Raw genomic sequence first — 7,327 nt, 5'->3', positions numbered from 1 at the left:
AAAATTCTTCCATCACATGGAGAATGAACAATATGCTACTGAATGAACAATGGGTTATAGAAGACATCAAGGAGGAAATTAAAAAATTCTTAGAGGTAAATGAACTTTTTTTTTAAGAAAGAAGCTTATTTTGAAAAATTTTTACAATTTAGATTTAAATTATAATTCATTTGAAAAAAATAATTAATACTTGTAATATGTAAAGCATTGTGTTCACATTGCAATAGAACTAGCAGACGACTATGTATTACTATACATATATTTTTAATAAATATTTATAATTTTGCATAATGCTATGAAGCCAAATCCAGAGTCCTGTGAAGATTTGAAAAGGAAGACATATCCTGGGGTGCTTGGAGACAGGTTTGAGTACTTTTGTCACTCAGATTTCTCTTTTACCTACAGCTCCCCATCCTGACCATATTCTCAGAATTTGCCTCCAAGTTAATGATATTTGTATAATATTGACACAGTTCTCCACTTTTTTTTTTGGTGGGGGGAGGTGGTATCAGGGATTGAACTCAGGGGCCTCATGGGCCACTCAATTGAACCACGGAGCCACATCCCCCTATTTTGTATTTTATTCAGGGTCTCACTGAGTTGCTTAGCATTTTACCTTTGCTGGTGCTGGCATTGAACTCGCTATCCTCCTGCCTTAACCCCCTGAGCCACTGTGATTATAGGAGGCCAACTAGTTCTCTACTTTTGATGTTCCTATTTTTGAAAATTAGACTAAATTGCCTCCATTTCGGCACCACATGTAGGAGTACCTCGGTTGCAAAATATTATGTCCATCTTTGCTTTATTTAAGGAGTCATGACAGGCTTCTTGTGTTTAAATTCTAGATTAGTTATGCACTACCTGGGTGCATCATCATTGTATGCTTGTTTTCTATCCCTAGATCATTTTCAACCCTGGACTGGAACAATTAAGCTATAAGTGAAAAGTGTAAGACAGTCTTTCGTGAGAAAAAATATTTTGCTTGTATTTGAGTTTTTATTTCCTCTTGCTTTGCAGCAAGTGAATATCATCTTTGTCCTTTGCTATTCAACATATTAAAAAGGAAAGAAATGAAACTTCTTTTTCCTTTTCTTTGAAATGATGTTTCCTTCTCTACTCATTGCAGTCAGTTTTTTCCGGCTGCTTATATCATGTTAAATAAGTTCCTCTGTAGCACAGAAAAGCATCAGCTTTTCCAGGAACAAAACAACTGTTGGTGTGCCAAATCCAGGAGAGTCACCTTTGTGTGATTTCCTAGGGACACTTACTGAAGGTGTTTAGCTTGTCCATCTGTGATCTGGGAGGAAATCCAGACGTCTGTCAGTACACTATAGTCTCCTATGATATTGATTTTAAGAATAAAAGGATTTGAACATTAAAATGACAAAAAAAGATTAATGGATATAGTTTGGTCAAAAGCCAAAATGGAGTAAATTGAGATCATAGACATACTATCTTCAGAAGTAAATATCTTGAAGCCAGAAAATTGAACATCTCTTTTTAAACAAGCTATGCCAGGAATCTTATCTGTCATTTTTAATAACTGTAATTTAATTAATTGTAATTGTAATTACTGAGAGAATTTGAAAATTCATTTTAAAATAATTTTACTTACTTTAAGATTCCACATTGTATCAAAATAAAATATTTTTAAAAGACCTGTCTTCCTTGTGGCTTTTCAGGAATAGAATGTTCCTGATACACTCTTGGAATCTGATTGCTTTTAATTTTACCTGAGAATAAGTTATGGGTTTCTGTGCATTATCTCATAGTTGTGGTGTGCTTAGAAGTCATTTCATGCCAAGACTTAAAGATTGTGTTACTATAATGTACAATAGTGGACTCCCACAGGCACATTCTGCTAACCATCTGAGGTCTTCCCATCTAAGCACAATAGTACAACACATATCTTGCCATTTCATATTGGGAGCTAACAGCTTCCTCTAGGACTTACTGTCGTGAGCAAACAGCATATTGTGCTCTAGTAGAATCTATTAGTTTATGTGATAAGGGAATGAGACTTTTACTGCTTCTGACACTTTAGAAAAGATACATTTAAATAACCTGTACAAGCCAGTCTTATTAAAAGATTAGTTCATCATATATTGAAAGCAATGTTTAACTCTATGGTAGTAAAGAATCATTTCTATTTATTTTCCACATTCAGGATTTTTATTTAATTTTCTAAAAGACAATGTACATACCTCCCTTATCTATTCCTTCTAGTGTAACAATTTTCCATAATAAAGTACTTAAAGATAAGCTTTCATCAAGAATGAGATGAAATAGCAAAAACAAACAAACAAAAAACACTGCTGCTTTTAGAAAAGCAACACTTGCTCCAATTCAAACAAAAGCACACAGTGTTTGCTGGATATGTTTAAAGTGTTTTCTTGGGGCTTACTTTCCTCACCAACAGGCAAGTGGTGGCTATGTTTCTCATGCTGGATGGTGGAGGCTTACTTGGTTTCACATTCAGAAGACACTGGATGTACTACTAAGTTCTTGAAATTCCAACTTTTCTTGACGCCATCAGTGCCAGTAGTATAAAATCTGTGGCCATCTTACTTGTTCACCTTATAAATAGACACTTTACTGATGCTAGACTTGTGCAGTGTCTACAAGTCTGCATTGGGTCTTGGGTGGTGGCCCTCTTGTCCATGTTGCAAAAATGGTCCATGACAGACATGTTGGGCATGATGCTCTATTTTGGAATGTCTAGGTTGAAGACAAAGAGTATTGTACAGTAGTCAGGGCCAGCAGCCACAACACTATTCTCGGAGACAATCAGGAGTGGCAAGACTTAATTTTCAGAGTGGAGACCTTTTTGAGTCATTGGCAGCAAGGCAGGGTGTGGTTGTGACTGAACCAGGAGGAGTTGCTCCCACTGGTAAAGACTTTGATTCTGTGGACCCAGTCACCAGTGTCATTGTCAACAAACTCTGATGGACATCAGCTGACCCAAAGGGATTTTGCTGCCCCTGGAAGTATTGGTTGGCTTTTCATCTACTTCTTTACTGGACCCAGAAGATACTCTACATCTGAAATCACATGACCATGCAGCTAGCAAAATGTTGGGAAGCCCATACAAGGTGAGGACAATGTAGCTATGATATTTTTAAAGTCTTTGCTTACCCACTAGTCATTTCCAGAATTGAAGGGACAAACAAAAATGAATCGTGCTCTCCTTCCCACAGCAAAATTGTTTGCCAGAGGAGATGGATCAGTTCACAAACTTGCCTGCGTGATTAAACCTCAGGATCACCTGTGTTGGTTTCCAGACACAGTCTTTCTGACTCCAGATATAGGCATTGCTATCTGCCCTACAAGTGGCCATGCCATCCTTCTATAAAAGCAGTCAATAATTCCAAGGGATCCCTGGGCCCCTTGGGTTCATTAGCTTTCACTCACTTGCTCCCATTCTTCTTACAGATGTGCACTTCATTATTATTGGGGTTAAGGGTCATCTGGGTAATGTCCCTCTTTTAGGTATGGCAGGTGATTCACTCTAGTAAAAACTGATGCAGGGGTCTGGGGATGTGGCTCAAGTGGTTGCGCGCTCGACTGGCATGCATGCAGCCCGGGTTCAATCCTCAGCACCAAATACAAAAACAAAGATGTTGTGTCCACCGAAAACTAAAAAATAAATATTAAAAAATTTTCTCTCTCTCTTTCTCTCTCTCTCTCTTTGCATTTTCAAAGGATAAAAAGCTGGGGGTCACAATGGTCAGGAACAGATTGGAGCCAAGAATTCCTGGGGTCAATTTGGAAGATCAGGCTTCAGCTGGCACAGGTGAAGGCAGAAAATCACTTTAGTAAATTTACATCTGTATAGCAATGATTAGGCTGAGTGCTCTAAAAGATGGTGAGATGCTTTTCATTTAGAAAAATGAAGAATCCATTGTATTTACACTGATGTATAAAACAGTATGCTATATAAATTTAATCAGATTATGTTCTAGTTATAATTTTATTCCTTAGTGAAGTCTGTGACTATATTGTTCAGCCTTAGAAGTTATATGTCATAAAAATCATTTTTTTTAACTTAGTGGTCATGATAATGTGAAGTTATGAATGTACAGAAACCATCAGTCAGCTTGAACATTAGGATTGTGAAAAACGATGAAAAACATGTCAGGTTGGGATGGTGCTGAGTCATCTAACTTAGGTTCAGCTTGGTTAGTAAGCAGAACTAGAGATCTCTGAAGTATCTGCTTCCTGTGATCACTTGCATAGTATTAAAAAAGAATGCAAGAAGTCATAAAGCAATAAACCGTACAGAATGTGCCAAGAAGTTCAGGATCATAAATGACAGACATCATTGAAAAAAGCTGAAAACTATACCTCTAGTTATTTTCACATGAATAAGTGTGGAAATAATTTTGAAATCTAGTATGTGTTGGGTTAAACAATATATAAAACACATGAACTTATTATCTATTTTATATACTTTATTTTTTGTAAACATCAATGCCTTAATCTTAAAAAATTATCTCAAATTATAGTTTCTTGTTTTCTAACAGTTCAGCAGGAATACAGCATCTTTCTGAAGACTTGCACTCAGTAAATAATCAACAAATCTTTAAGATGATAGAGATGTAAAGGGAATCTCAGAGTGTGATTGCAAAAAAATAAGTCAACTATGTATGTAACAAAACATTTTAAGTATTAGATTTTATGAAAAAATTATATTTTTCAATCTATTTTCAACAATGAGTAAACAGTTATTCATGTAACAGTGACTTAGTCAATTCTAGCTAGTACAATTGTATATAATCTACCAGAACTTAAAAATCATCTACTTCCATTTTCAAATTTTATTAACAAGGATTAAAATGAGCACAATGAACTGGATTATTATTTAAATATATATCAATATATATATTCAATTTTATATTTAAATATGATTAATAAATATATTTAAATATGTGAGTAAATATGTAATGATACAAGTTATATAAATAATTAATTTAATACTAACAAATAATGACAATATTAATAGGAAATAATGCCAACATTTAGGCTGTTGTTCAGGAAGTTATATCAACACAGTTTAGAACCTAAATAACTGACCTAACCAGAGGGATTCATTTAACCACTCAGGACTGTTCAACTGTGAAACATTGAAAATGACTAATAATAGTGCCTATATTGACTTATGGCTTGGAGTTAATATTAGTCTGTCTCTGGTTTTTTGTTCATCTAGACTCTGGTTCTCATACTGCCACTATCACATAGGTACCTCAATCAAGTTATTTAATATCCATCTCAGTTTATTCACTGGCCAAATAAAGATAATAATAGTATTGTCCTCATAAGGTATTGGGGATTGAATGTGCTGTACAAAGCACAGTGGTTGATGATAAGCAACCCAGTGCTACTGTGTTGAAATTTGCTGGTAGAATCAAGTTTAATTCTTGAATAAAGGGATGTCTGTGAGCTACCATCAGTACCATTTATTCTGGACTTGGTTTATTCATGTAAAACCCAATTGTGCTTAATTGCTTATTCTTCTTACATACATCTGAAAACAAAGTATTCTATGTGTATCAATTTCTTGTTGCCTGGTCTCATATTTACACCCTGATATCTTATTGATGATATTTCATGATATTGGGATTGAACCCAGGGGTGCTTAGCACTGAACTACCTTTATTTTATTTTGACACAGTGTCTTGCTAAGTTGCTGAGACTCGCCTCAAAGTTGTGATCCTCCTGCTTCAGCTTCCCTAGTGGCTTGGATTACAAGCATGCACCACCATGCCAGGCAAATGCTAATTTCTTTTTCAAGACCCAAGATTTCACTCTGATCTACAAGTTCTGCTTGATTACTGGCATTGCCTGTTTGGTACTAATTACTAACAGTTACTAATATGACTAAAAATAAAACAATAAATTATACACAAAAACAAAATAAAATGAAAGAAGTTTCAACTACTGTTGTTATAGTTTGGATGTGAGGTGTCACCCAAAAGCTCACAAGTGAGACAATGCAAGAAGGTTCAGAGGAGAAATGATTGGGTTGTGAGAGTCTTAACCCAATCAATGAATTACTTCCCTGATAGGGATCAACTGAGTGTTAACTGAAGTGGTAGGGTGTGGCTGGGGCAGGTGAGAATTAGGGCGTGACTTTGGGAGCCAGCCTTCTATGGACTTTGGAAGCCAGCCTTCTATGGACTTAGACCTCTGAGCCCTCAATAAACTTTTCCTCCTCTACAGTTGCTCTGGTCAGACCCTTTAGTCATAAGACAGAAAAAGCTGACTAAGACATCTGTTTTAAAACTTTTCTGCCCAAAGAAAGTTGAGTGTTTTTAGTACTGCTTGGGTCAATAACACTATGAAATAATGTGTTCTTCATTGTTTACTTCTTTATATGTTTTTTTAAGTATGTCTACTTTTTTGAAATCCACATTTCACCTTTTTAGAATTTCTAGTAATCTGGAGAACAGCAACTTACTTGCTCCCAAGAACAAGACTTTCAGAAAATAAGTCTTTTGTTTTTTACCCCTATTAAATTCAAAATCAGAGCCACTACAACTAAACTTTAGGAACATTCACACCTCTTAAGAAGAAGACTCACAATAAAAATCATGAAAAAGCAATGAAAATAAAATTTCAAATAAATAAATAATTATTTTCCATGAGTATTCTTTACAGAATCTCTCCCACCTTCTCTTTCATCTCTTCCAACTTTGTTTCCACCTCCTTCATCTCCTTCTTCTTCTTCTCCTTTTTATTTCATTTTTTTACTCCAGAAGCTATAGATATCAGGGAAGTTATCTGATCCCCTCAGACTTCAACTTTCTAAAAAGTAAAAATTTCTTTACTTTAAAACAGTAATGGCACAGTTAAAAAAAATAGTGCAGTGCAAAACAGACTCCCACTGTAAGAAGCATTAAAATAACATATTTGAACAGATGGAATGAAGATCACATAGAAATTTTGATTTATACAAATGAATGAAGAGCAACCGTGATGAGAAATAGTAGACAAAGCTGAAACATATTTACCTCTAAAATAATCAGGTTTATAGCAGCAGACTAGAATGGTGGTTTGCAGCCAATGGAGGACAGTGGGTATGGAAAAGTAATGGTGAAGGGCATAATGTTATGTTTCAGCCATGCAAGACAAATGGATTCTTCATCTATCTTACAGGATAGTGACCTTAGCACACATTACTGTATTTTACATGTATAGCATTGTAAGAGGGTAGATCTTCTATTGTACTCTTACCACACAAAAAATAATATAATAATAATAATAATAATAATAATAATAATAATAATAATAATAATAAAAGGATGGTAGGAAATTTTGGAAGCTGAGA

General features: G+C 35.0%; 1 pseudogene; it reads right to left on the bottom strand.

Annotated features, from left to right (window-relative positions):
• Positions 1–2,459: 2,459 nt before the first annotated feature.
• Positions 2,460–3,575, bottom strand: LOC143641333 (actin-related protein 2/3 complex subunit 1A pseudogene; annotated as a pseudogene).
• Between the last annotated feature and the right edge of the window lie 3,752 nt (positions 3,576–7,327).

This window comes from Callospermophilus lateralis, unplaced genomic scaffold (assembly GCF_048772815.1).
Source record: "Callospermophilus lateralis isolate mCalLat2 unplaced genomic scaffold, mCalLat2.hap1 Scaffold_96, whole genome shotgun sequence".
Lineage (NCBI taxonomy): Eukaryota > Metazoa > Chordata > Mammalia > Rodentia > Sciuridae > Callospermophilus > Callospermophilus lateralis.
This window is presented reverse-complemented; position numbering and strand designations above follow the sequence as displayed.